Source organism: Anas acuta, chromosome 2 (assembly GCF_963932015.1).
Source record: "Anas acuta chromosome 2, bAnaAcu1.1, whole genome shotgun sequence".
In the NCBI taxonomy this organism is placed as follows: domain Eukaryota; kingdom Metazoa; phylum Chordata; class Aves; order Anseriformes; family Anatidae; genus Anas; species Anas acuta.
The window spans coordinates 132,313,853-132,334,258 of NC_088980.1; the positions used below are offsets into that span (position 1 = coordinate 132,313,853).

The following is a 20,406-nucleotide window of genomic DNA, read 5'->3' on the forward strand; positions in this document are numbered from 1 at the left end:
AGAAATTATAGCTATAGTCAGTAATATACTCCGGAAGGTGGATCCCTAACTATAGGTGTTAGATTTCTTAAAACAAAAAAGCAATCACATCACAAAACAAAGACGAATGTGTCTCTATATTTCTAACATGCAGGTGCTGAAATATTTCTGTCTCAGTGCAAACACACACAGTGCCTGAAGTATAGCTTATTGCAGCAAGTTGGTGGGCACCAAGGAACACAAACTAGTGATTCGTCAGCATTTTGAGGCTGCAACCTCAAGCCAGAGCAGCAGCTGTTAACAGGTGCTTCATACTCTAAACTCTTAATATTTGTGTTCAGCCTTTTCCCATTGCTCTGGAATGGAAAATCTGACATTACCACTCCCTGCAAATTTTTCACAGTTTCAGTCCTTGTCATCATTCTGTTGCATTCAGCATATGCTGGCTGGCTTAGGAAGAACAAGAGAAACACAGGTGCAGTGTGTACTGAAGTACTACCAAAAAAAATGGACAGAAAGTTACACAAGCTAGGAGGAAGGTGTGGTTCATCTTCCACAGCTTGGACAAGTCAACATTCAAAAGAAAGAATGAAGACACTGCTTTCACATGGCCAGGGGTGACTCGCTGTCTGAAAACACAGACTCTAATGGAGTTTCCTATGAAAGAGAGCAGAGACAAACATACCATTGCCACTGGCTCTGCACTTAAAACAGGAGATGAAATGCAGACATTATCATATACTGCTGCAGGTTTCAGCAGTTCCATTCCTCTACAAATGAAATAGCTGCAACAATAGTTTTTTAACCAACTCTAGAAATATTTTTGACTTCGAAATATTTGTTTCTGCTCTACTCTAAATTTTAAATAAAAACAACCAGAGAGTTAGCAGACAATAGAACTAAGGAGGACTATAAAAAGTAAAAGAGCATTTTATTGCTTGTTACTTTTCTGGTTTTAGAAAGGCTATTAAGACTATTTTTTTTAATTTTTTTTTCCCAAAATGAAATACATTCTTGTGAAAGTTCTCTGTTTATACTGCCCTTAAGACAGGAATGAATTTTATTCCATTAAACACTTCTTCCAGTGACGTGTACAGTTATACAAAAGCAATGAAAAATGGTTACTAAATACTGTTTGATAAATAATGATTACAGAAAAGGTTTTACAAATAGCAGAGCATCCAAGAGGTCAGGAGTAGGAAAAAAAATAATATCATTAAGACGAGTAGGAACAAGCTGCATGAGAAAAGATTATAAAATGGCCCTCATAAATGAAAAATCAAGCATTAGGTTCATATAACCTAGCACAATAACTTGGCTTTAGAAACAGTATATGAATTAATTTGTACAATACTAGAACAAATTTTATCTTTAGAAGTACTTACATAAGACTAACTGAGTAAATGTATATCTGGCTGCCTTAAATCAACAAGTTTCTCATTCAAGTTAACAATTACAGTTCATGTGAATAAAACTATTCATGTCTATATGCCTACACCACGATGGTCATTATTGAACAATCATAATTTTAGCAAGCCTGTCTTTATTTCATTAATCTTTCATTAATCAGAGAAAAAGAAAAGAGAATAAAAAAAAAAAAAAAAGGAGAGAAAGAAAGAAAACACTGAATAAATTCACTTGAACATAAACTGCCTTAACAATACCAATAAAAATCACTTCTTTGGAATGAATTTATATTCTAATATTATTTTCTGTTCTGTCTTTACTAGGACATCAGTATTTCTTAGGACTCAATACTTTATGTACTATGCAATTAAGATGTTAAATGTTGATAAATAATTTCATGAATTGGTTAATGAACTTTAACATAAACACTAAAACATCTTATCCTGCAACTTTTTTCCTATCAAAAACTAGAATTTTACATTCTCCATTATTGGAGAGAAAGAAATTTTTTGTGGATAAAATACTGCAGTGAATCTCAGAATATCTGAGTTCAGTTCTCAAATTCTCAGGTGCATATGTCTTTATTGAAAAGCTATCAGAATTATTCATTTTACCTATTGAAAGCTAGACTTCCTCAAATGAGAGCTACCTAGGCCTTGAAATAATATTTCAGTTGCTGTCCGCTCATTTATACCATCTTCATTTCAATTGCATTGAGGCATCTGTGGGAGTATCAATTTTATCAGTGTTCATTTCAAACTAGCTACAGAAAAAGGACTTGATTCAGCACTGAAAGCTGCTGCCATCTGAAGTGTGTTACAAGAGAGCAAACTTGATTATGTCAATTCAGTATCCATGCAATTGGAAAACTGCAGGAGAGAATTAGCAAGCACTGACTAAGTGAGATAGATAATACTTTAGACCTATTTGATACTGGATATTGGAAATGTAACTGCTGTCACCCCCTGTAAAATGCTACAAACTCAGTAAAGTAGAACACTTTGTCAAGCTTCACATCTATATCTGCCATGTAACAACATTGTCAGATTAACAGCAACCAGAGGTGAAAGTAGAGATACAAGTCCAGAACGTACACATTATTTTAGGTACATAGCAAGTGCTTATTTATTCATCCACCTAAATAGCTGTAGTTTGCCAAATTTTATCAAAGGTACTGTACACATGTAGTTAATATCCCTCAAACCCATTGTTTCTCTTCTTTCCACACAAGTGCAATTGAGTCATTTATCTGCAGAGCTGATGATGGCTTTTCATATTAATATTACTCAGCTCTATGTGTGTTCTGGTAACACATTAGTTACTAATGATTGATATGTACCTCGCTGGAGTCCATGCAAGACTTACATTGACTATTGTGGGGAAATACATCAGGTTTTTGACTCTTCTACCTACACCAACTAATGAACTCCATAGTACAGAATAAATTCCTCTTATTAGGCTCCAAGGGCATCAGTTTGTACTTTGCATTCATTTACTTTTGGGAATATGCCTAGATTATCTTTAATCTCCTCTCTGTCATTACTGCATAGTGGACTCACTTATGCTTTCCTGTGTTCTTTTTATTTATACAGCTGAGTAACCTTTTGCTATTTGTTTAATTTCCTTTGTAAAGTCTGGCTCAGACTGACTCTTGGCATGTCTCACATTATCCCCATACTTCTTGATCTCTTGAACATAATTGCTTTGCTGAGCAGGACCTTTTCCTGTTCCTGGTAGGGTGTCTACTTACTCCGGTGATTTGCTTTGAGGTGATTATTCATCCAGTAAGATGTGGAGCCCTATCCTAAAATCCCCCCCAAGTTCACAGTATAAATTTCACATTGTTTTGTGTGCTTTTTACACAATAAGATTTCAAGCTGCAAGTTGCTACTCCCTGATCTTTTCAACGCAACTGACTTTAGAAATCTTAACATCCTCATTCACACCCCAGATGCCAGCCGCTATGATATTTCCTCAGCAACCAGAAAGCAACTTCTGGCCTCACAAGCAATCAAGAGACATAGTATCTTTGACTAAAATGCACGTACCAATCCACTGGCCACACAGCTCATCTGCCACCTTCAGCTTTTTTGCCTTGTCCACTTGCCCTGGTCTCAGGCGACTTTCTTAATAACATTTGCCCCATCTAGCCTGGCATCTGATAATTTTGGACAGGTCTCATCCATATCAGCCTGTCACTGTTCAGTGAAGGATCCACAGACCCACAGATCCATTGTATACTCAGTTATAATCTTCTGTAAATAATTCACATACAGTATCTTCCCTTGTGTTTGACAAAATGCGAACCGCTCTTTTTCCATACATTTGATCTTTAAAATATCAAATTTGTGTTATTTATTATTTCAATGTCCTGTCCAAAAAAAAAATTATTATTATTATTATTATTATTATTATTATTATTATTATTATAAATAATAATAATATATATTATATAATATATATAATATATATAATATATAATATTAATATATATAATATATATATATAATGTATATATATAATAATAATAAATGGTGAATTTCTGTCATCAGAGGGAGTTCTTTCTGTCTATACATCCTATCTATGGCCAATGAGGACAATGCATCATGCCTACAGACAGCTGACCCATTTTCCTGATATTACCTCAGAAATAATAGGTCATGCTAGCTTTGGTCATGTTAAGGAAAGAGGCCACACTGGCTGTCCTTAGAGACCCATTGTACCACAAGTACTTTGCATGCACACCTCTACCATGTATCAGTGTTATGCTGCTGGTGACTCATTCCTTTTCAGGCAGCAGCTGTTTCCTGAACTTTCCAACAGAAAATGTTGGGCTCTGCTCCCTTTCACTGCCACCGTTTTCCCTGAGCACTGTCGCCTGCTCTTGGTTTGATGGATGTCTTCTCCACCTCTTCCTGTCCTCAGGCTTTCACATGGAAGTTTTTGTATGTTGTACGTGGAGGGTCCAGTACTTGCCAGCTGACCCCCTGGCTCATTTCCATGCTCTGTGGCACCACTTCAAGACCAGTTAATATTCTTTTGGCAGCACACCCTGACATGCATAATGGTAAATCCTTCTCACTCCCAGGAAACAGACAGTCCAGAAATGATTTTGGTCACAGCCAAAACAATACACAAAGCAGCCAGGAGTGAACTGACCTTTGGTTGTTTCAAACAGTGTGCAATGTGCTCGAGTTGACACTTTGAGAATGGATTGTACATTGGGTCATATGGTGAGGGTAAATGCCACTTCCCAGACCTGACTGTAATCACTCACTGAGGAGGAATGAGCACCAGGCACTTTGAAGTCTGAAGCAACCACAGAAAAGGTATCTGTTTAGATGGGCTGAGGGTGGTCCAGTGCTCTATAAATGATGCAGAGGGATATAACTACAACGGTGAAGAATGAAGCTGAAAGGAGTAGTGGCAGTGGTCAATAACACAAATTTCACCCCTACAATCTATGGCTGCAAGGATATCTTGATTTCTCCAACTAAGTGAGACTAAGCTACAAACCAATGGGCTTGCTTCACTGCAACAGTGGAAAGAACAGCTGGAGAGGTGCCTGTGGCACCAAAAACAAAAATTTTACAAGGCATTTTTAAGAATTCTTCTATCTGCACATACTGTTTGGCAAAAGTACTGAACAAATCTTGCAGCCAATCTTTGTTAAAATGTCACCATCTTTAATGCAAATAGGTTTACTTAGTAGACGACCTCACAAGAAGTGCAAAAGTGGATTATTGACTCAGAAAATAAACCTATTAAGCTTTAATAGCAGCACAGACATTAAGGAGAAAAAAAAAAAAAAAAGAGTAAACACTAAAAATTTCATTAAAAGCAGTACCTTCTCAAAATGTAAAAATTTTTGGACAGTAAGTACTGCAAAGCTTTCATTATCAGGGCCATTCTTATTGTTTATGCTATATAATTATGTTTAAGACTAGAAAAGTAAATGAAAACTACTCAGTGAAGCCATTAAAACAGCAACATTATCTGAAAAGCAAAGTCTAATAATGCATAAATTTAAATCTCATAATAATCTCATAATAGGAGAAGAACTATTATTATTTCAGCATACACAGTACTGGTAGGGTGTAATTTAGCTTGAATCCCATACCACTGTCAGACCAACCAGTGCCCTGAGTGTCTTCATAAAGTATGAGGAGAACAGATGCATAATAAGATAACAGACAGCTTGCTAAAGTTTCATCTGCCAGTGGGACCCACTTGGTACAGCCAGAGTCAGTTGCCAAGTCTACTTTCTCACGCTGCATGGATGGCGTTGCTCCAGTAGCAGCTCTCATCTTCTATCCAGCTGCTACTCTGTACACAATATCTCAGAAAGAGAGCATTTATTATGCATTTATTACAAAGAACTACAAAGAACTACAAAGAACAATAGGACCTGCTAACTGCTCCTTAGCAGGTCATTCAGCATTTCTAAAAGCTGATTTTTAGAAGTGTTAGAGATAACAAAACTCTGGTCTGCCCACTTGGCCACAAATGTGGTTCAGAGCAAAGTGAACCTCGAGCTCAAAAGAATGTGAGGTCTCAACATTGCAAATAAGTTTTAGGATTTTTTCATCTTGAAATTTTAATGGAAATCTTGGGCACTGTAGAAATACTGATTTTCTCATGGGTAGAATTCTTGAAATCTTTGGATTTCTCTACACTGGCTATGATACTGGAATTTTCTGTAAAGGGAAGTTTTTCTATGTGTGTGTCTTCACTGCAAAGGCTTAGTTATTCATGTGAATGACTCCTCTAAAGCTTGCCTACCTTGAATGAGTCATGCTGTCAGGAGGCATCTGAGCTTCAAGCATATTGGATCTGCTGTACTTGGTCATAAATGTCTCTGTGATTGCTGGGAGCTCATTCCATGGTTCCGTGTGTTGCAGCAAGCCAAGTTTTTCTATAAATTCTTTGCTAAAGTATACTAGGAGGACTTTTCTGAAGTTTCTAGAGGGTGTTTCTTTGTGAGAAAATGCAAAGTATTACCAATACCAAAAAAAAACAACTTCAAATAAAAAGCAGAATAACATAGTTAGAAATGCTTAAATTAAGATTTTACTCTTTTCTTCCATGTCAGCTGTTGCACGACTACTCACAGACAGTGCTGCTTGGAAAACAAATTATTGTGGTCTTTACATAGGGCAATATTTTACACAAACCTCTCAAAAAGAATGGTCAGTCCCTGACCACAGATCGACGTGTCTGTGTTGCACGGGCCTTTGCAGTCAGGTGGATTGGATGAAACTCCACCAAACCGTTCTGATGAATTCTTATCACCCAGTTTTGCTGTGTGCAGTGTAGTAAGTGGCCTCCTGGGGTCTGCATCATGATGATATGATTCTGTATGTTCCTTCCTGGATCACAGGTATGAGTACTCCATTTTGGCTTATCACCCCCAAATTGTTGTTCAGGCTTCACAGTCCCATGCCTCAAAACACTGTGGATTCTTTTGATATGTTATGCAATATATTGCTATTTTTATATTTCCCCATTAATATTTGAATTATTTCTGACGTCTGGAGAAAAAAAAAAAAGTCAGCATTACATTGGTTTGCAGGTGTTTTGTTTTGTTTTAATTGAAAAAAATAATAACTCTCAAAGCAAAGAAATAATGGTGTAAACATTTATAAATCACAATTATTTAGACACATTCTTAATTTACAACTTTAAAACTCCCAGAAAGTAATAGAAACTCTTCTTGTATTTTATTAGTAAGCAATTCTTTCTCTCTAACTACCAACAACATTTAAACAGTTTAACTGGAAAATGAATATTTTAAATGCAACACATTAACCTCTATTAACAAACAGCTTTTAGCTTAAGTAGTAAAATTATATCCAAATACTCCAAATTTCTTACTGCAAAAAAAAAATAGCATTGTCCAGACACTATAACTGAAGATAAGACAGGCACATGAACTTCTGGTCAGGCATCCTAAAAAAGTATACAAGAATTTCAGTTTAGATGCAACAGACTACATTGATCTGTCTGATTCCATATTTTAGGATTTGGTTTTTGTGAGTTGAGATGTGATAAACAGGATAAAACCTTTTTCCCTTTTACAGATCATGAGTAGGCCAGTTTTCTTTGTAATATGATTTCACTCCTTAAGGTGAAAGGCAATGCCTGCATGTTTTTTTTTTTTTTTTTTTTTTTTTTTTTTTTTTTTTTTTTTTTTTTTTTTTTTTTTCATGAGCATCAGGCTGGATTATGGTGAAAATAAAGGATTTTTGTACCAGATCTTTCAAATGAAATATTGTTCACTTAGTCAAAACTGAGATTATTTTCAAATGGTGTTGTTTCCTCTAACCATCTATCAACAGACTCCAGAGAAACAAATATCTTAGAGTTTGTATATCAATGGAGAAAAAGTTCAGAAACAGTTTGGGGAAAAAAAAAAAAAAAGTATTTTAGCTTGGGAATTTTTCAGCACAAAACCAGACATGTCAATGATACTTTTATGTCCTTTTTATAGTAAGTTGCAGAGTGAAGCCAGCCAATCTGCAAAAATTGCACATGTACCATAAGTGAGCAAATATTCCAATTCCCTGTGCTGTTTCATCTCACAGTCTAGAAGAGAAGCAGAACTATATTTAATGACTCCCACAGCCAGAATTTCAATTTAAAAAAACATCCCTGAGCTCTATTGTTCTTTGAAATATGAAACCCCCATCTCGTTTTCCTGCTCAGAGAGCTTGAAATGGATGATGGCAGGATCCTTCCATTAAATTGCTGACAGGTAGCTGGCTGCCAGGATTCCAGCCAGGAGCCAAATTCAGAGGGGTCAGGGCTGGAAGTAAATGTTGTGCATCCACAGACTCTTATAATGAGTAAATGTGAAAAAGAAGGCTTTCTAGAAGCAGCCTTCATGAGGATGTCAGAAGTAGAGATTAGAGGATGAGGAAGAGGTACTTGTACTTCTACTTCCACATTAGGTTTAGATGATGAGGTCTATAATTGAAAATGGTCTAAGGACACTGTTAAGTGACAGAAGTACTCACGGTACTTTGTCAACATCTCAATTACCAGGCCCACAAAATTACTCATTTACTCTGTCACTATCAGCAAGTGGGTTTTTAGAACCAGATTTACTATTTCATTTCTTGGGCTGGATAACAGGTTCTTCATTCCCACAGAAACAAATTCTGTTTAAAAAAGAAGCTGAGGTTCATCTCTGTTACGCAAACAGCGTAAAAATTTAATCTTTCAGAATTTCACCTTTACCTGTTCAGAGAAAATGGATCTTCATGCATATTCCTGTGTTGTGGCCATGAAGGATAACAGGGGTAGAAGCCAAAGCCCCCTCATCTGCTCTTACCCCAGTAAAATCACACACGTTAGTGCAGGACAGATAATGGGAGACCTCACAGAGCTGCTCAAGAAAAGAAGATTACAGAGTCTGAAATAAGAGCTTTTACAAAACAGAAAAGGTAAAATTAATAGAATTAGAATGAACTGAATAGGTAAATAGGCAATCCAGATATCTACTCAAACAAAGCAGGAGAAGAGAGTAAAAGCTTTCACCAAGATTCTGCACATTACATTGATAATGTTGTGCTAGGGTGGAGCACAGAGATGCCGATAATAAGGAGTTTGCCTACATTTTCCACTTAGTATTCCTCTCTATTTTCCCCTGCTTCATGTGTCTGTTCCTCAAAAGATAGGTGACACCAATTTAGATTAGCTTGAAATTATTCCTGCTATTTCCACTCTACAAGTCACTTATTTAACTTAAAATGCAGAACCATCTCAGGTTCCAGAACCTAAATGACCATATAGTGTAAGAAGTAAGGCATTTGCAGTTCAGAGGATGGGCTTTGATTTCAAAACTGTTTAGTGATAGGGAAGAGTTTGTAAATATTCCTGTCCTAGCCAGTTATTTTAACTGAACTTAGCATGGCAATCTCTTTTTTATAAAGATAAACTTTATTTCTTCAAACCCCCTGATGAAGGATTGTGTTTTTGTAAGTGAGGTAGGTCGATTACATTTTGCAAAGAGGGATTTCTGTCTCTGTCACAGTGTAATATAAATCACATATCATGTATGAATGCATCATTTAAACTCACATAGTTTTATGGCATACTGTGACAGCTCTTTCTCTCTAGAGTCTGCTGATAGTTTGATAATGGTCTTAGTCCTTGACATTAGTGCCTTTAGGCAATCGACCTACATGGGACATGTATCAGCAAATTATGTTGACTATAAATAACGGAAAAAATATACATAATGAAAATAAATCTTCCTTTGTTACTAACAGAAGAAGGTGGTGAAAGTGTACTCAATTACTGATATACAGAGAACTTGAAGAAATAAAAGGCTGTTTACACTGAAGTGGCAAAGTGCTGATGGAAAATTGTTTTGGCAGCATGTAAGGAAATGGGGAAGTGAACAAAAGACAAAAGAAACAGTCCGTGTGAAACTTCCTGTATAAAAATCCCACATCAACCTTATTGTCTTTAGGGAAACTGCAAGTTAAACATTTTATCTCTAAGATTTATCATTTTTAAGTGTCTAAAATTTGTAAGATATTTCCAGAATTTAGTGGTCATTTATACTAGCTAATCCATGGTGTGACAGTAGTGTTAGATGGGAATTGCAGAAGTGCCATTGCAACTTGGCTTGGATAAAGTCTCATTTGGAATACCATGTACAAGACAAGTTATCTATAATTAAGAAAGATAAAATAGAACTGGAAGAGGAGCAGAGACAATCTTATAATGCAAAGCTTGAGTTGTTTAGCCAAGCAAGATACAAGACGGAAGATTGGTTTAGGACCCTAGAAATATCTCCTCGAATTAATATCAAGGAAGAAAGAATGCCTAAAGCTAAAAACAAGTACTGACATACAGTCAAATTACTGAGCAAAATTCTGAGAGTATCAACACAGACTTTGGGAGAAAGTGAGCCCAAATTTGTTTTAAAATGAACTTCAGTGTATATGTGGAAGGAGCTGTACATATGTGGAAGAAAATATTTGGGGCTTGAAAGTTGATGGCTCAATCTTGGTCCCCTAGACAAGGGTAATTAGTGCCATTAGAGTTGTCCTTGAATACTGCCCCTGGTTTCTAGCTGCCGTTTGATGAATGTCTTTTAGTTTCTCCTACAAGATCTGAATAGCATTTGTTAGACCTGTGCAGATGTTCCAGATAAATTACATCATCTCAAAAGGCATTAGGTGACCATAGTTAAATAGTTAGTTCCATAGTTAGTAACCATAGTTAGCTCCTGAATCAGGCCAAGAGCACAGGCTTTCAGGTATGTCATGTGTTGCATAGGCAGAGATATATCCTAGGAACTCTATCTTTATAATCTTTTATTGTATTTATAATGTTTTCTCAACTTCTACTTGTCACATTTGGAGGCAAGAGAGGATTTCCCTCGGGTGAATGCTCTAGTTTCCAGGGGAGGCAGGCTTTGCTTTCAGCTTTGAAGCAGAAAATGTTCTCCACAGCTGCAGGGAGGAAGTTTACAAGATACATTTGAAGGTCACAGTGCATCACATTGCTTTAGGCTGGTGCTAAGGATTGAAGCAGATGTTGGTCAAGAGAGGAATTTTCTCCCAAGTTTGACGTAAAAGATCATTTGGTTATTTTCTTTTTATGTTTTCTTTTCTCTTTCTCTTTCTCTCTCTTCTTTCTTTCTTTCTTTCTTTCTTTCTTTCTTTCTTTCTTTCTTTCTTTCTTTCTTTCTTTCTTTCTTTCTTTCTTTCTTTCTTTCTTTTCTTTTCTTTTCTTTTCTTTTCTTTTCTTTTCTTTTCTTTCCTTCTTTCCTTCTTTCTTTTTTCTTTGTTCCTCTCTTCCTCTCTCTTCTTCTCTCTTTCTCTCTCTTTCTGTCTCTTTTTCTTTCTTTTCTGTATAAAGAAGAAAGTAGTCTGTCTCTGAGGCAGTGGTATTTAACAAACTCTATGCTAGTACACAGAATGGAGATGTTCTCAGTGTCTCCTTCACAATTTTCATGGCATAATTGTGACAGCCTATAATTTTAGTACAGGGTGCTGGATGTGGTTTGCAGCCTAGGAAATATGGTATATGTGAAGTTTCTGCAGCTTTTTGAACTAGAGATGCCCTTGGCTGCCCACAGTTCCAGGGATTCTGACCTAGATGAACCAGACTGCCTATACATCATGAGCTGCACTGTCCCTTCCAGCCATATGCTCCTATTTTTCTGTCCATATCAATATCATAATCCATACATAGCTTAGTACTGAATGTTGGGAGAGCTTGCATCACACTGCCCTGAATTTTCTGAGAATTCTACCATACATGTATTTTTGCACTGATTACCTATCTCCTAGCCATTTTTTTCTGTGTGCCAGAACAAGTAATTGTTATTTTATTTTACATGTTCTGAACCTTTACTGTGGACTGGTTGTTTTCAAGTAATTTATGTCTCATTTTGAAGTATTTTTAAATCAAATACATGTTGGAAAGATTTGAAAATTTCTCAAGAAGGTGTTGCCACAGCTGCATATTTGAAAGTATCAGCCAGCTCTCAGTATAAGATGACTGTGTACAGAGAATGTAACATATACTAACACTAAGTCATGAGCATTTTACATGCCATCTAAGTAGCCAATTGTTTTACCAGAGGCTCCTGTATGATTATGAGGAGATAACTATAAATGGCCAGGGAGAAATAAAAAGGAAGAAATAAAACATTTAGAGGTGTGATATTTCTGGGGAAAAAATAAAAACCTACTTAGTGTCTGGGAGATTAGTGGGAAAATGCATACTTAGCTACCTTTCCCAGGAAATTAAAAGTGGGGTCTTAAGATCTTATTGCTCAGGCTCAAGTACCCTCTGGAGAGGAGATTTTGAGGAAAGAAAGCTAAGTTACTTCCTGAGATGGCAGCTGTTTCAGGAGAAGACTGAACACGGATTTGTGCTGTCACAGGACTGTGGTGCTGAGTCAGAGCATCCTTACGGGAAATGGTCCGGTTTTAGATAGCTCAAACCAGGGAAAGTGAGCCAGCATGTAAATCATGACACTGACCCACCACCCACCCCTCTCACCCAGATGTGAGGAAGCAGCTCAGGATCCTGGTGCAGAAAGCTGTAGCTGTGCTTTCCTGTGTCTCAGCTCCACCACAGATCCCACCTGAGACCTGGTAGCTGACTCCACATGAACCAGGCCAAAATCAACAGGCTGGCTGCAACCACAGAACAGTAGGAATATATTAAAGGAAGCAGAATTACACCAGCTATCATTTCTCATATTTTATTTTATTGTCCCGTCACTGGACATAGAAACTGCTGGAGCTGAAACAAGTCTACACAGGGACAAATGTTTCTCTCTGCTCTGCTGTTTTAATCCTTCTCCATGGTTAGTTGAAAGCTCTCTTTGACCTTGCCCTGAAATGGGCTAGAAATGCTCACTGAGGTCCAACAGTCCTCAGCAGCTTAGTTTCAATCACTGAGCTGAAATGGAGACCTTGATGGAATCCGTATATCTGGGCTTTGTGGTCATTGACGTGCCAAACCTGGAATCAAGTTTAGCATGTCAGCAGGTATGTTGATGACTGAGCCCAGGACTAAAGTTCAGTCATAAAACTATCACAACTTTCCCAGAGAAGAGGGCAGAGGAAGTCTGAAGAAGACAGCTGTGTTTGGCTAACAACTGGAGTGCTGAACTGTGTGTAGGCAGATTACAGCAGAGTATGGATTATTTTATTGCTGTTTTCTTATGTCATGGAGTGTTACTGTGAGCAGTATCCTGAAAAGGCTGTTGAGTCACCGTCTGTTCCTGCTCGCAGCTCCCAGGAGCAGAACAGCAGGTACAGGACATAACTCAGGCTTGCTGAGGAAATCACGGTTTAGCACACAGGCATCTGACATTCAAGCACTCTTTTTTAAAGTATAAGAGCCACTTGATACTATCTGAGGTAAATGACCTCTAAAGTTCCATTCCAATTGGACAGTGGTAGGGGTGGAATGGAAATACGCTTTCCTTTATTTCAGATGTGTTTTTAGCTTTGTCTTGAACAATTACTGGTAACATTTCTGTTAAGAAAGCTAACATCTCATTTTTTACAGATTTATTGCATATTTATAAGCTCTGGTGCCTCTTCAAGGAAACCGGTGACACCTTCTGCTATTTTCTTCATAGTTACATCAGTTTTAAAAGACTTGATTAAAGAGCTTGTCTTTAGCATTATTTCCAGCTCTAACTTAAGCTTTCCCTGTTGTATATCCTCTGCAGAAAAACACAACTTTATATTACCTGAGAATTTGAGGGGTCCAGAAACTAATTCTAATTCCAGAATTAATGTGAATGTCCTTTTTGTACATTCAGTCCACCAGAGCAGGTAAGATACTGCTTTATGCTGAATTTTGGTGAAAAAAAATGTCCAATGGCAGCCTTCCTATAATTTCAGGAATACAAAGTATCTCATTCAACAGAGGTTAGAGGTAGAAATAAACTTGAATTTCTGGAGATATTAATCTTTTCTGATATCTGGGAAAGTGGGAGTCAGAAAACAGGTAGGATCTTTGTCCCTGACATGCTCTCTCTGTTCATTCTGTTTTTCTCACAACTTGATTTTTTTTTCTGCCTTTCCATTCCCCAAGGCAGTTCAGACAGTGAACCCCAAAGTAGTGCTTACCTGATCATCACTATCCTACTAGTGGGACCATGTATTGGGTTTACGCGGCAATGTTTTGGTGGCAGGGGGGCTGCAGGGGTGGCCTCTGTGAACAGAGCCCAGCAGCTGCCCCATGTCAGATCAGATAGGTCAGCTCCAGACAGCTCCAGAAGGGACCTGCCAGAGCCAAGCCAGTGAGTGATGCTGGTTGGGCCTCTTGGAGAGCAGATTTAAGGAAGGGGAAAAACAAACAAACAACAACAACAAAAACTGTTGTGCAGCAGCAGCTGGGAAGTGGAGTTAGAACCAGCCCTGCAGACCCCCAGGTCAGTGCAGAAGGAGGGCAGGAGGTGCTCCAGGCACACAGCAGCAGTTCCCCTGCAGCCTGTGGAGAGGCCCCTGGTGGAGCAGGCTGTCCCCCTGCAGCCCATGGGTCCCACATGGAGCAGATCTCCACGCTGCAGCCCATGGAGGAACCCCCAGTGGAGCAGGTGGATGTGGCCTGGAGAAGGCTGCAGCCCATGGAGATCCCCCGCAGGAGCAGGCCCCCAGCTGGAGCTGCAGCCTGTGGAAAGGAGCCCACGCAGGAGCAGGGGGACTGGGGGCAGCTGCTGCCCATGGGAGACCCGTGCTGGAGCAGTTTGCTCCTGATGGACGGACCCCATGGTATGGAGCCATGTGGGAGCAGTTCTTGAAGAGCTGCTGCCTGTGGGAAACCCCTGCAGGTTCAATTCGGGCAGGATGGCATGCCGTGGGAGGGACCCCATGTGGAGCAGGAGCAGAGAGGGACCGTGAAGGAGTGATGGGGATGAAGCCTTATGGACTGACCACAGCCCCCATTCCCCAGTTCCCCTGCACCACTGGGGGGGAGGAGGTGGAAAAGGGTAGATGGGGGAAAGGTGTTTTTAGTTTGCTTTTCATTTCTCACTGTTCTAGTCTGCTAGTGACAGGCAATAAATTATATTAATCTCCCTATGCTGAGTCTGTGCTGCCTGTGATTATAATTGATGAGTGATCTCCCTGTCCTTATCTCAACTGTTGAGCCTTTTCCATTGTGTTTTCTTCACCTTTTCCTTTGAGGAGAAGGAGTGAGAGAGTGGTTGTGGTGGAGCTCAGCTGCCCAGATGGGTAAAACCACCATAGACCACTCAAAAGGATAACTACCAACAACATAGCTAACAGAATGGCCACGGTATGGCTCATATTGTTCTTCCTATACCAACAGAAGTCAATAGAAAGATCTGACTTCCCTATATTTTGGTTAAGATATGGTTTTATAGCTTGAATTTGGATGTTAGGGCAAGGAAAAAAAATCTGTGTTTCATAATCAGACAGCACAGTATTAAAACAAAAGATGGACCAAATGTAAATCTGAAGAAAATCTTTGAAACATATAAAATTTGTTTCCTTAAGTTAACAGTTTGAATTAATCGTCTCCTTTAGAACCACATTAGCCACCATACATGAGCGATTTCTTTTGTCTATTAATTAAAAAAAAAAAAAAATCAAAACCAAAGATTTATTTAAAAAAAAAAAAAAAAAAAGATTGGAAATTTCTGATCCCATTTGTCAGAGCACCAAGAAGCCTGCTTAGACAGATATCAACTCACAAGTCTTCTCAAGTGCCACAGGGGTCCCCTACTTTCATTTTGCCCTTCAGGTTACCGCTTTCTTCAGACTTATGTCCCTAGCCTTACTGCTTTGCCAGTTGATGGTTCCATGAATCAGCCCAAGGGAATGAATGGCTGGTTTCTGGAAGGCAGACTTACAGAAGGCAATGGATGATGAATCACTGAAGTTAGTAGGTGTTACTCATTAGCATTGTTTTTTAATGAATGAATCTCACAATGGCAAAAGCAATACTCACCAGACAATGAGGGAAGTGGTAGGATGTACTTGTGTAATGCATGGAAATGACATGACAGCAAACACCGTCATCTAGGCTGCAGCAGCATCTGCCTCTGCTCATTCTAATAGAATTATAGAGGGTTTACATTTGTTCCAATACAAATAGGTACAGAGAAAAATAAGAGATGATAAGGAATGTTTGCTTCCACATGCCGCAAATAAAGACAGATGCAAAATACAAAGGGAAAGGTAGGTTGTAATGAAAGCTGCCTTCTCACAGGCCTTGATGCATGCACAGATGTTCAGATCTCTTTTGCAAGTATCTTCAGGAGCTAAGAAAAATAACTGAATTTAAGTAATTTAAGCTACATCTACCTAAGAGAACAATGTGTTTCAAAAAGAGAAAATTTGTAAGTTAGAAGAGTTGGTGACAAGGATGTGATGTACATATCCAGTTTAAAGGTTTTAATGAAAACTAGATATAGTCTGATCCTGCCTGTTCACTGCCCATTAGCTTTTAGAGTGTATTAGGTACCATCCTGCAGCATTTTTACTAGTTTATTTACACAAAAAAGAAAACCAGCCTGCATGTTCCAAGACTATTCCACAGTCCGAGGACAATAGGGAAATTCACAAACATGCACCTGATCTAAACTAAAACAATAGGGTACATATGTGCATTTATAGTGTCCACCCAGCTGTATCTTTAGGGCAATCACATCTGAGAGACTGCATTCACAACCTTCTCCAACTGCGAAGTAAGACACCATTATTAAGCTATTATAACCCACTAGCTACTATATCTCTTTGGCTGCAATTTTATTGAAGCCCATAAAACAGAATCATATCTTCCTTTCTGCTAAGGGCCTTATTCAGCACTGCTAAACTCTGTGAAAATCTTTTTGGTGACTTCAAGCAATCGTAGAATAGCCTCCAGGAAAACTGTTCACTCGTTTGCTTTGAGTTGGATTTTTAAGTGACTTTCATTGGAATTCATGATGTGAATTCATGATGCTGTTTTGTCTTAGAACCACTGTAGGACCTATTCTGTATTGGCAGGAGCAGGCGTTCCTTCTGCTGAGAAGACAGGAGATGGTGCAGAGCCAACTACGGTTTCTGTAGTTCCAGTGCTTTTCCAACGCCTTCCAACACCAACACTTTGACAGCTGCTGCTGCAGCATCTGACCTTATGCACAGTATCTGTTATTACATCTACTGCCTTCTGCAGTAACATCTTTTTTCACTTTTCCCATGACTAGGTGTGTTCTGTATTGTACTTTTTCCTCTAGCTTAATTCTAGCAACAGTCTAATTTCATAGCCAATATAAACATGACTTAAGTTTAAGAATCAAATATTCACTTGTGTGAATCCCACAGTTACTCTATGTTTCATGTTGGTCTGCCTAATGCTTTTCTTTCCTCTGTGTCCATAGTTTTGCGCCACTATGACGTGAGGCACGTAACACAAAAAAGTACTGCCAGCAAAAGCCACATTGCTGTCCATGGAATATATCCCTGTTCACTCAGCATTTTCTCTGCTGCAATGGGTATGGTTCATATCCTCTAACTGAAAAACAGGTCCCTGGAGGAAAGTGCCTGCAGATCACAAAAATGCAGTCAAACAAAAATAATGCATTCATCGTTTTTAATGTTTAATAGAATTCCATGATGACTCCCAACCACATACCAGGGACTTCTAACCTAGATGATACTGGGCAACAGAGAGAATTAGTTAAACAAACGTTCATTTTTGTTTAGCAAAGCAGTCCCTATGTGTTCTACCACTGACCTTTTTTTTTGTTACAGATTAAGTTTGTTTAAGAAAAACTGGCAGACAATTTTGTGATGAAATAATTGTCAGAAACTGTTGATGTGTCAAAGTAGAAAAGTACCACTCATTACTTTTAAAGGACAAGATTTTCTGGTCAAACTCAGATGGAAGACAGATGTTCACTGGCCTTAAAAGATTTTCAGGCAGCCATATGGGAGTAAGAACCCAACCATGATGTTCTTGCTTTACTTAGTTCATCCCATGGATCTGAACCTCATGCTCTCATATACCCTGCAAGTTTTCTGCTCTCTGGACTATTAAGTCACCTTCCCTTACACTGTTACCAAGTAGATACGTAGTTATCTATGTGAAGTGGAATATTCCTGATAGGAATGACTGACAGAAACAGAGATTTACTCAACAGCATGATTTAGGCATTTGCCTAAAATCATGATAGATAAGTCCAGTCAAATGTCTGTTTCAGAAAGGTAAACACATAAAGCTAAATGTAGACAGAAAAAAAAAAAAAAAAAAAAAAAAGAGAGAAGCTCAAATCCTTTGGCATATTCAGACAGACCAGAGCCTTCAAAAGAGATTTTGATCTCGAGTGTGCCTGTTCCTGAGATGTTACTTATTATGGGATAGATAGGTCTGTCTTGTTTTACTAAAAACTTTGAAATGTCCTAATGCAATTTCAAAGTATACTATGCATGCACACCCTAAAAAAAAAAAAAAAAATGAAGAATCAAAAACTCAAAACTGCACAAAAATTCACAGTGGGAAATGGGAAATATTTTTTCCCTGAGACTTTGCTTAACTGAAGTCTTTCTATAACATGGGAGTGGGAGAATCAGCAGTGTCTTGCACTTATATGGTCCTCTGAGATCTCATGTTCCTTTAAAATAGCTAATAAATTCATCTTTGTCACATTCCTTTGAGGTAGGGAGGTAATATTATCCCCATTTTAAAGATGAGAAAAATGCAGTATGGAGGTAATAAGTTCTCAATATCAAATAAAAAGTCATTGGCAGCACTGCAAAGAGAACCTAAATATATAGCTTTCAGTCTTAACTATGATATTACCCTTTTCCATAAAGTGTTCTTCTTCCTAAAAGTATCACAGTCTGCATTGAAAGAGAAAGATACTCTTTCACCTCATCTGTACTGCTGAGGCTTCTCCTGTTCCATGAGATCAGTTCAAGTACTGTTTATAAAACAAGGAAGAATCATCCAGATCACTCAGTCCTCAGTATTTCAAACACATCCTCTAATCACAGGAGTTTGAATTGTTTTGGCCTTGGATCTCTTTTCCTAATGTTGAAGATAAACTCTACAGTATACTGGAGGAATTAGGGTTTTATATACAGAAAAAGAAAAAAAAATCATTAGAGCCATCATGCTTCAAAAAAATTATTTCAGTGAATCAGTTTATTTTTTCCAGTGAAAACACATTTTGCTGAGAAATTTCTAACCACTTGGCTTTCAGAATAAGTTAAAAACCTACACTTTAATCCTGAATTCCTTCCTGAGGCATATTTTGTCCTCTCGGGGATTTAATCTGCCAAATTAAAAAATTGGAAGTAGTATTAGAAATAACAATGGTTTATCATGGTTTATCTTAGGAAAGCAATTTTATTCACAGTGAAAAATCCCCTAGGAACTTTGTTTTGACTGCAGTGACATCTACTGGTATTTAGAAATTTTTCTGAAAATCAAGTAAAAGCTAACATGAACATTGTGCTATATATGAGGCCTTGCAGCCTGAAGGTTTAGTTTTGGGGTTTGTTTTGTTGTTGGTGGTTGGTTGGTTGGTTTGGTTTTTGTTTTTGTTTTTGTTTTTCTTAAGTATGAGAGCAGAAAAAAAGCAGATATTCCAAAGTTCAAGCATGTATCATCCCAAAGATGGCAGCTTTGCTCATGTTTTTTTGATGTAAGAATAAACACTTCAAGAGAAGAGAGTAAAACAGGAAGAAACCAAATCACCTGAGACACAGAGAGTGGATTCTTACTTGTTTTCTATTCCAGAGTGAATATAAAGAAGGGAAAAGACTACACTGGAGGGATGTATTCAAGAATGCAGGGGGTTCTTCTGGAGTTAGGGAAGCAGCAGTGCTGGCAGAGGGAGCAGTAGGCTGATGCCTGGAGCTGTCAGACATTCCCCCCTCTGCAGCTTTGAGACAAAACACAAACATGGTGAGGCTAACAGGGCAGTAAGCTAAGAAACCGAAACCCTGCACGGATCACCATGGAGCATCCGAAACCCCTTATCCTGTTCACTTTGCATGGTGCACAGTCAGCTATTGACCTCTTCCAGAAAACTGGGTCCTCAACAGCACTGGGGATGTTTATGTCCTCCTGCTCTTTGCTAAGTCCTTGTCCTTTACCTTTTGAGTACTGAGCGGGTGCTTGAGAAGTTGCAAAGAGAGTCCAATGCTGCTACATGGCTTTAGATGAAAGATATAAACACTGGAGATGAAAAATGGTTGAAGGGAACAGCTGAAAAAATGAGACTGTAAATATTTGTTTATATTTTCCAGCTGGTTGGTTTACTGCCTCTGTACTCTGAGGTCTGTAAAGGAACAAATGAATTGCCCTGACATCCCTGCCCATCCAGATCCTGGACAAAGAATGAAAGGCTTCCTTGTACCATGCTGCTGTGTTCAGAACATTGGAGCAGATTATCTTGTAAAATGAGGTAGCACAACAAGCACACGTTCAGACATTAGGAAGACCTTCCTGGTATCTGTACTTCATCAGTCTACAAAAGAGGATGGTAAGAGCAGCCTGCTTGCAGCAGAAGCACAA

General features: G+C 38.4%; 1 long non-coding RNA gene across 1 annotated transcript in view; it reads left to right on the top strand.

Moving 5' to 3' along the window:
• Positions 1 to 20,406, top strand: part of LOC137851267 (uncharacterized) — a 35,672-nt gene that overhangs the window by 4,192 nt on the left and 11,074 nt on the right. The window contains exon 2 of the long non-coding RNA XR_011093097.1: positions 13,601 to 13,706. This is a non-coding gene — a long non-coding RNA (uncharacterized lncRNA). The remainder of the gene's footprint in view (positions 1 to 13,600; positions 13,707 to 20,406) is intronic.